Source organism: Dermacentor andersoni, chromosome 3 (assembly GCF_023375885.2).
Source record: "Dermacentor andersoni chromosome 3, qqDerAnde1_hic_scaffold, whole genome shotgun sequence".
NCBI lineage: Eukaryota > Metazoa > Arthropoda > Arachnida > Ixodida > Ixodidae > Dermacentor > Dermacentor andersoni.
Window position 1 is genome coordinate 161,649,465 of NC_092816.1, and position 9,671 is coordinate 161,659,135.

The window sequence follows — 9,671 nt, forward strand, 5'->3', positions numbered from 1 at the left end:
TTATCCCCTCCTCGTACTGCTGAATTGAAGGCATTAATGCGGACCCTATTGATGGAACAAGCGGCGCCACCGGTTTCTGTTCAATCCTTTATTTTAAAAATTACAGTAACCACTTTTGGTTTCCCCTACTGACTAAATGAGTTAAAAGTATGAATACTTTTATTTGGGTATCGTTAGGCAGTTCTCAATTATTGTAAATTTGTTAATCTTTTATTAGTATAATGCGTTCCATTCAAGCGATGTGCCACGTGCGCATGCTTCTTTATAGGGGTACTGAACAAAAATATGAAAAAATGACCAGACCTTCCCCTACCGGAAAATGGGGGTAAGCGAAGCTTGTCCTACTTGCACCTGACCTTTGTCACGGTTATGTAGCCAACAGGTAATGGTGCCAGATTTCTTCGGCCTCCCGCGCCCTCAGTTCGAGATCGTTTCGTTGCTGTCGGATTGCCTGAGCTCGGGCGGCTCTAAAAGTCTGAATATAGTCCGACGTAGCGTGAGCGCGCGTGAGCGTTACACCACGTTGGCGAGAACAGCGTCTATAGTTCGACCGATGGTTCGACGCACTGTCGCAGCCAACGTAACCGGACGCGGCCAACGCGCTCCGACGCGCCCGGCGTTGAGCGACGCTTGCCCGTGCGCCGATAACGTCGGTCTATAAACACGCCGTAACGGCTGGATCGGCGCGCCGATGCCAAGCCCTTTCACGCGTGAGTTCTCGCCGCCACTCGTCGAAGGCTGCCTGTTCCGCGGGGAAATGCACAACGCGCGGCCGTTCCATCCGTTTTCCGGGACTGAACTGAACGGAAACGAAGCCGGCGCAGCGAGTGCGAAACGGCTCTAACGGCTGGATCGGTGCGCTGACGGCGGGCCCTTTCACTGGCGAGTTCTCGCCGCCGCTCGTCGAAAGCTGCCTGTTCCTCGGGGAACGCACAACGCGTGGCCGTCCCATCCGTTTTTCGAGCTTGAACTGAACGGAAACGAAGGCCAATTCTGACCTACGTATATAGCTAAGGAGACAGCCGAGACAGCTTCGAGGCCATGTAATGTAACGCGTTTCTAGCCACCTGGAAGACGTACGGAAGACGCTACTGCAAAGTGATGCCACCTCGCGGTGACAAAAATGAGTGGAGAAAGAAAGCACACGTTATTTTTGTATTTTATGTATTTCTGCCTGCAAACCTATGAAAAGCACAATGCAGCTTGTGTTAAGAGCGTAAGATAGCTTGTCTACGTTTTCTTGTGCGCAGACTTTCTGTCGGCTTTGCAAGCGTCATGCTCAGCTGCCATCTTGTTTGGACAGGAAAGTAGCCTGCATCGTTTTTGACTTCGATGCTGTCTTTGAGAAGCTATCTACTTTGACGTCTTCGTGAGAATTGGAATGGGACTTAAGATGGCCGCTGTCCACTTAGCCGTCTACTTTACCGTCTACGGCGAGTATTGTAACACAGCTGAAACTGGCGCAACGCACGCGAAACCCTTTCCCTCCCCGGCGGAAGCGGAACGGCTCTGATTGGTTGGGTGCGTGGCGTGAGCACGCGCCTATGCAGCTGGAATCCCAGCTAATGACTCACGCTTCGGCGCCGGCGCAGCTGACGTGTACGAATATTAATTATGAGCACGTACTGCTTCATTCACCATGGACAATTTTAATCAACGCAAGTTTTCTTGTTTCAAGAGTATTTTTTTTACCAGGTAAAGCCTCTCGGTCGCCTGGCGACATAATAAAAATACCTATAGTCATGTTGGCGTACAGCACACGCGAATACCCCTACACCGACAGCGGTAACAAAACGCCCAATACCAGCGAGCGAGCAGCCGCTACCCCAGCAGATAATCGCTCACTGCGTAATGACGATTACATTAGTTTCGTTTTGACAGCTCAATTTCGTAGTCGCATGCTTCAGTTCACGACGCCACTGGTACTCTTACTTCCTTTGCGCTAAGGAAAGTCGTCGGCAGGCCCTATGAGCTCAAAGGGTCGTTGCCAACACTGCTTGCAGCTATTTCTTTCTTTCAATTATAGTTTTAGGCCCCACCCAAACGGGCAAGGCCTCCCAAAAATTGGCCTGAAGGCTCATTAGAGCCCCTCCCCACGGTAACCTTTAGTAAAAGGCGAAAGTGTTTAGAAAAAGTTTATTTCGACAAGAGACGATACGAACACTGAGTCATAATCACGACACAATTCCACTGGGATGATAACATGTAAGAAACGAAACACAGCACGTTTGCAACGTAAGTAATGTCCGAGTCCTCACGCACTAACATATAAACACATATACCCACGGAAAGGAACAGTTACACATAAACTAAATGCCACATGTACAAAATGATTTTCAATATATACAGTGTACACAATGGTTATGTACAGTGATGATGTGATAGAACACTTTACACAATTTTGAAGTGATGTGCACGAGATGTGTATATACAAAAATGATCATGTATACGAGAGGACACACACACAGAAATCACGGGCACCTGCATTCTATGTGCATTAATTGAATACTTCTGATAGTCTGGCTACAAGAACCAGGCTGGACGAAAATTCAGCCATACGCGTCCATCAGCCACCGACAGGAAACGACATGACCATTGTCGAAGGAACTCTTCTTCTCCAAGGAAGAACAACTCCTCCGACAGAAACGACAGTAGCTCAGAGTAGAGCCTCCCCATAAGCGGAAACAGAGCGCGGTGACGACGTCCCGTGGCAACTGCCTCGCACCGGTTACGCCATAGACAGAAGGCCCCCGCAGCAATTAAAAGTCGCGCGAAGCGGCCACGTGAGCAGCGACCAGACGTAATAAAGCGGTTAACTCCAAGGCCACGAAATCCAGTATGCACGGCCCTCCAAAATATCCTGGCAACGACGCATTGCAGCAGTACATGTTTATTGGATTCTTGAAGGGGGCAATTGGGACACCGCGAAGATGGGACAATGCCCCACCGCTCAAGCCTGTCCCGAGTTGGAAGCACTTGCCACCCTAGACGCCACATGAAGTCACGTAGGTGGCCAGGCAGGAATGATGCCGTTATCGCATCCCACGACACATTATTTGAACGTGCGAGGCGCGCTGGGGGAACTAGAGGAAGCAGTAAGGCTGACATAGTATCTACTACACGGTTTTGGAGAACGTCTACATCAGGACATACCTGTTCTATGTGGCGATAAAATGCCACGGCCGTACAGTAAAATGTAGGTGCGTTTAACACTTGTGGTCCGCGATTTAAGTGTACGCCCGGTAACATGTAGCGAATTTTTGTGCCAAGGAAATAGCAAGCGAGTTCACGCGCTGGACACTGATCATGCTGTAACAGACGGAGCAGAAATCGCAGAGCAAGCAGCCGGCAGCGAACAGACACGGATGGGAAGGCAAACCCACCGCGAGAGCGTGGTTGCCCAAGCGCCGCGCGACAGACCAGTTCTGTACGGCATAGAGAAAGAAAAAAAAGTGTACGGCCCGACCAGAAGAAGGCACCAAGAAGGGACTGCAAGGACCTAGTAACCCGTAATGGTGGCTGTACGCCGTGACAAACGTACCACACTCGGCCACGCAATAACTGAGAAGGGACTTGAGCAATGACATAAAGCAAGCACTGCTAGATTAAGGTCATCATTGCTCACCCTATTGATGGAACAAGTGGCACCGCAGGTTTTTACTCAAGCTTTTGTTTAAATAATTAAGTGATCACATTTATTTTCGCTCTAATGACTGAACGAGTTCCTCGTATGAATTCTTTTATACGAGTATCGTTGCACAATTCTCAGTTATTGTGCATTTGTGAGCCTTTTGTTAGTATAATGCGTTGTAAATTTCATCGGTACTTAGGCCATTGCGTACGGCAGGTTTCAAGTGATGTGCGCAAGCTCCTTTAAGTAAAAAAAGCTCGTACATTTAAAGAGTGCTTCCAAGCAGGAAATCATTGCGTCCGATTAGGTCCATCCCTGCGCGAGCACGGAAAGGTCCCATTTTGTAAGGAAGTTCGGACATGAATGAAACTTTGATTTAATGCCTTACTTCCAAGCAAGAATCGACAGCCTGGCTCAGTTCCGGGCACGTCGACCGACAACTTGAACTGGTGGACTGGGCGGAAAAGGCCAAGCAGGCCTAGGGCCTTACTTGAGCCCTAACCCTCAGCCACGTCCCTCTTTACCCTTCCCCCTTTCAATAAAGTTTATCACCACCACCTCCAAGCAAGAAAACATTTCCTCAGCCGTGACCTCGCTGTTCCCTTGCCGAGTAGGCCAACCAGTCACACGAAGCCCGCGCGCCGCTGTATTCCTGCAGTGGTGTTCGCAACCGTGGCAGTGGCGGCGGTGGCCGTGCGGGGGAAGGAAAAAAATTTGAAGGCCCAATCCACTCTGTGAAGGTGGATTGCCAGCGAATCTGTCACCATCCACTTAACCTATTCTAGTCTAACGAATTAAATGAGTACGCCGCAAAATGCAGTGTATAACCATTTATTGCGCAAAGACATTCACGACGGCTTTATGATCGCTGTGGTATACGCTGAGGCTTTCGGTTTTGGCAGCTGCCACGTTCTTCGCCAACGTTTGGTCGACAAACGAGTCACGGATGGTGGTTGGTACTTTCTTTGCTTTGTAACACTTTAGTACAAACTCTTTGAAGACAAAGTCTACGAACCACTTGTTTTCATATTTCGAAATGTGCTGCATGGGTGTTTTTTGCTCGAAATCGTCGATTTGTAGAAAGCCGAGTTTTCTGTACCGCCACGAAAGAATCGCCGGTCGGTAGAGGTAAACAAAGATATTTCGGAGCGATGACTACAATTGTCAACACGCAGAGTGTACACATTGGCATAAAATCATGCCGCCCGTGCGCGCGTGCGCTACATCTGTCTTTTTTTTTTTTGCGCTAAATCGTCGATTTCTAGAAAGACGAGTTTTTTATTGACCGCCACGAAAGAATTGCCAGTTGGTAGAGAGGCAAGCAGCTTCGCTGTAAAAGAAAGAACCAGAAAGATCGCCTTCGGGCATCCACGGTTGCACAGTATTGATGAAGTAAAGGCTGCTTGCTGACATAATGGATTCGAATTGCGCTACGTACGTATGTACATGCTGCCTCTGAAACCATCATGTGTTCAAGGCGTCCGTCGTACTCGCTAGAAGACAACTCCTCCACTTACCAAAAGGCTCGGTGGTATAACGTGTGTGTGCGTGTGTGTGTGCGTGTGCGTGTGCGTGTGCGTGTGCGTGCGTGTGCGTGTGCGTGTGCGTGCGTGTGCGTGCGTGTGCGTGTGCGTGTGTGTGTGTGTGTGTGTGTGTGTGTGTGTGCGTGTGTGTGTGTGTGTGTGTGTGTGTGTGCGTGTGTGTGTGCGTGTGTGTGTGCGTGTGTGTGTGTGCGCGCGTGTTTCGACGCTTGATGCACTTACAAGGACCATCGCTGAATATAGATTCCAACTATTTTGATCTTTTGTTGCCGTACACCGGAAGCTCGGTATTTGAAATTTACATGCATGCAAAGCGGACGGCCTGATGGGAGAGAGTGATTGCTGGAGACTGATTTCGGGAGACCGAGTTCGGGGGAATTAAGTAGCAAGAAAGTTTGTGGTTTGTCCATCCTTTAAAGGTGAGTGGCGACTTTAAAGCTATTAGCGATTGACTTTATGATTACTGCGTAATTGTTGATTGTATGTTTGACATAATGTTCGTACACATATCGAGTGACACCTATACCGAGGGACCCAAGTTGGCATGAAAGGTGCTTATTGAAGAGCGGCGAAACGGCAACGGACGTTCCTTAGGTGCATCTCACAAGGCAGCCCCTTCATCAGCACCCGCCGAGATGGCGACGGGGCCCGACATAGACTGGGACGCGCAAACAAGGGAGCTCATGTCGATGCGACGACAACCGCCGCCCTCTGTGAAAGCGGTAACGACCCCAAAAGCCAGTCTCCTGATCCTGATAAGTTGACCTTCACGGAGTGCCCAGTAATCGATGCAAGGGGCCGATGTCGAGGACTTCCGTGGGAACTGCGTCGACTTCAGGTTCCCAAATTGCCACATGGTTGCCTTGTATGCTGGGGCGATCGCACAACATTGGAGGCGGAGTCCGGCGGGATGGCACAACGTCATGGGAGGGATTTTTCGAACGGTTCGACGATTATGATTGGCCGAGACACAGCCACCAGATACCCTCGTCTAGTCCCATAGGGAAGACGACTGTGTTAAAAGCGGACACCTTTGGTGCAGTGAGGTGTGTCCTGACGTGTCCCGATGTGTGCTCAGACATGCAGTGAGCTCAAACATTTAGAGAGATCCCACATGGAGTGGGCTTCTATATATGTTTAACTGCAAAACAATGTTCGCATAGGCTAGTTGGTTCATTATGAAAGCACCTGTTGAGACATTAAAAGTGGACATAAATTATACCTTTTACACATTTTTTTAGATATGCCACTATATTTGCAAATACGACCCTCGCAAAGCCTTCGTGAGCATTTAACACCTTCACGTAGGCTGTACACTGATGTATTGCCTATTTGTCAGTTTCACATGCTCCAACAGAGACAGTGTACTGAACTGCGATATCTGTTTTTGGTACATGTTTATGGATCTGTAAGTTCCATTATTCAGATGTTTAGTGACTTACCTATTTGTGGTACTTTTTCTGAAACTACGAAGTCCTAAATCAACCTTTTCATTCCTACAGTCAACAGAAGCCAGTCTTCTCTTCTAAACTCAAAAATCTTCATGCAATACGGCTGAGCCGTTGCCCAATAACATATTTGCATTACACACGTGTTTGAGGAAACTGGTGTTTGCCTCGAGGAAAACCGTTCTCTGCTATACCTAACGCTGATCAGGTAGTCCCACATGTCTGGTTCCTGGGCAGGAACCGGCCCTCTACACGTACTGGGACTGCCAACGGGCCCTTTCATCCCATTCTTATATTCCGCGTGTGTAGAATTAAGACAAAAGCAGATCAAATCTAAACGACCCTGGTTGGACGCAACTGCGCTGAAATCGACAATACACTCTTCCACGGGAGTTAGTTTCTTATGCAGGAAGTAATAATACAAGTCCATTATGCTTGGAGGACGTGCAGAAAATGTGATGTCAGATTTCTTTTTCGGAAAATCCACGACTTCCTTTTAGCCTTTCACCAAAAATGAGTCGTCAACGTTTGAAGTTCCGAGTGTCGTTTTTTTTTCTTTTCAGAAAGAGTACAATCGTTTTTTCCCAGGTGTCGTTTTGCGAAGTGATTACCCTCACACAAAATACCGGTTTGTGTGTCTTCGCAATAAACATCATTTGAACCAGCCTTTGCCATTGTCGATTTCACCTACAAGACGACTCAGGTTTGATCTCTTGCACAGGGTTTTGGCTTCTATCTTAAGACTCTTCAGGGACACGTCATGACTCTGATTAAACGCAGGAGCAACAGCACTGAAGACCTTATTATCAAATTCGTCCTCTTTCAGAATAACAAAGCCTCTTTCCTTATCTGCGCGGAGAACAGACATCCGGTGCTCTTTCAAAAGCGATGTCAGACGTCTAACCGCTACTTGCGGCGCTGCAGGCCCGTTCCCCCTAACTACGTCGACTCCCTCAGAAATGCGGCGTTTCGCTTCGTCTTCCTGGGCGCACTTTAAAACACGTTTCGAGACTTCCTTGCTATCGGCGACCGCCGATAGAAAACTGCACCGTCTACGCGACAGCGTTCCGAAAAAAGAACGATCGAAATTCTGGTTAAGTTAAGTGCACCTTCCGGACGACATCGGACGTGTTCTAGGGCTTCGTACAAAGTTGGCCGTTGAGCCAAAGCTGAGCGCACCGGAACTCCCGAGCCTTCTGCGGCGTGTGTTTCAAAGTGCGCCCAACAAGATGAAGTGAACGGATGCCTTTCCTCTCCCAAAATGGTCACCCGCCACCATGCTCCCCGTACCTTCCCTTAGATCCCTGGCAAATATCCGGCCCTCGGCACTAACGCGCACCGCCCACAGGACATTTTATTCCTCTATGTGCTCACCCGGCAGCACCCTCCCCGTTCCGTCCCCTACACGTAGGCAAGCTCCTCTTCGGGATCCCTCCTTGTGGCCCACGTTCGCCACTTTCAGGGCCCACCACCCTACTCTTTCGAGAGAAAAGGACATAATGCAGCCTCTAATGTACAAGGGATGACCCGGATTTTGGGCATAGTTAATGCTTCTCTCTCTATCTTTCCTTTTTAAGAGCAGTCGGTGACAATTAACCTAAGAATACAGTGGCATATGTACCGCTGTCCAATTCAAATATATACACGAGTATAAGCGCGCCAACCAACTAGGTTCTCCCATTCGCGTTTCGTTAAGAGCTTACTGCATTTCGGCGTGTTAGGACGGCTTTTGCCATCCTGACACTACAGCTAGATCGATCTTTGTGTCACTATTTCAGGACGAACGCTGAACGTTCTGGCAAGTTTTATGGAAGATCGTGACATCAGTGTTTAGCCAAAGATAACCCTTTAGCTATAGAAATAACGTGCTTTCATTTTCTATTTAGCCTAGCCTTCGCATTAAAGAAACGACACTTAAGCCGAGAGCAGAGTAGGCAGCTGGCGCGGCTGTCTTTCAGAGGTCCAATCGGAGCGAACTGACTTCACCTTTCCCGGGCTCAGTGCTTCAGAGTGGAGTAACGAAGGGTAGGCGTATTGCGGCTTTGTAGGTGGAGCGTGTACTGAATTCTTAGGTTGACACTCAGAATAGATACTTTTTGTGTGCTTCAGTAACATCGCCAGAAGCTGTCGTCTCTTCTGCCTTCTGATTTCCTCCTTGTCCGCTTAGCGAAACCCTACATGACCGAAATAGGTTGACGCTCATTCGGCAAGCACCGCATTTGACACGCCTTGCCGTTATCGCTGAAAAAAAAAAGTACAATGACGTCTCACTTCGTGAACGCGGGTGACGCACCAGCATATGTGTGCTATAGCGCCCACGACGCTTTATAGGCGACAGGAATGTTTGCGGCGATCCCGGAGACAGTGCAATATCGAGCATGCGTTCCCAGGGTGGGTAGCCTGGCCGGCTTACGTCCGTAGAGGTGACAGGAATATGTGCGCCGATCCCGGAGATAGTGCAATACCGGGCTGACCCGCGGCGGGGCTGAAGCAGACTTGAAGCACTCCGCCAACTTGCAAAAATAAGTTTTATATCTAAGGTCCAAATACAACTCGTATCAGATATTAAGGTGATAAAAACAGACACTACACTTTGACCCGCGTCGGCCATGTCTACGTTCGCACCGTCCTCTCTTTGTCGGCGTTCCAAGCGCTTGCGTATCTCCTTCCGCTCTCCCGTGGTGGCGGTTCCATAAGCGTGCTGCCCGCCTGGACCGCGATGCGGAAAGAAATACGAACCGTCCATGTGGCCCCGATCCCTCAAATTTGGAACGTTTCACCGGAGCAACGGCCAGGTTTCAGAGGCAGTTTGCGGGGAACCAACTTTGTTGTGTCCTGTGTTGTGTGCGACCGCTTGTGGTTTTCGAGTGACCTCACAACCATTACTCCACTGCGGGATGTCGACCAACGCATGATCGCCTTGGCAACGGTGAAGCAGTGTGTGCCCTCGGAGTGCGGTGAAGTGCGTGTCTGTGCTACGTGCCGGGATTCGTAGTAAAAGGTGTCGTGCCGCCTTTTGCAACAATACATGGGTATGTATACCCCGCAGTG

The 9,671-nt window shown here is 49.2% G+C and overlaps 1 pseudogene; it reads right to left on the reverse strand.

The window, feature by feature from the left end:
- Positions 1-9,051: 9,051 nt before the first annotated feature.
- LOC126524773 (U2 spliceosomal RNA) lies at positions 9,052-9,231 on the reverse strand (annotated as a pseudogene).
- Positions 9,232-9,671: the final 440 nt, after the last annotated feature.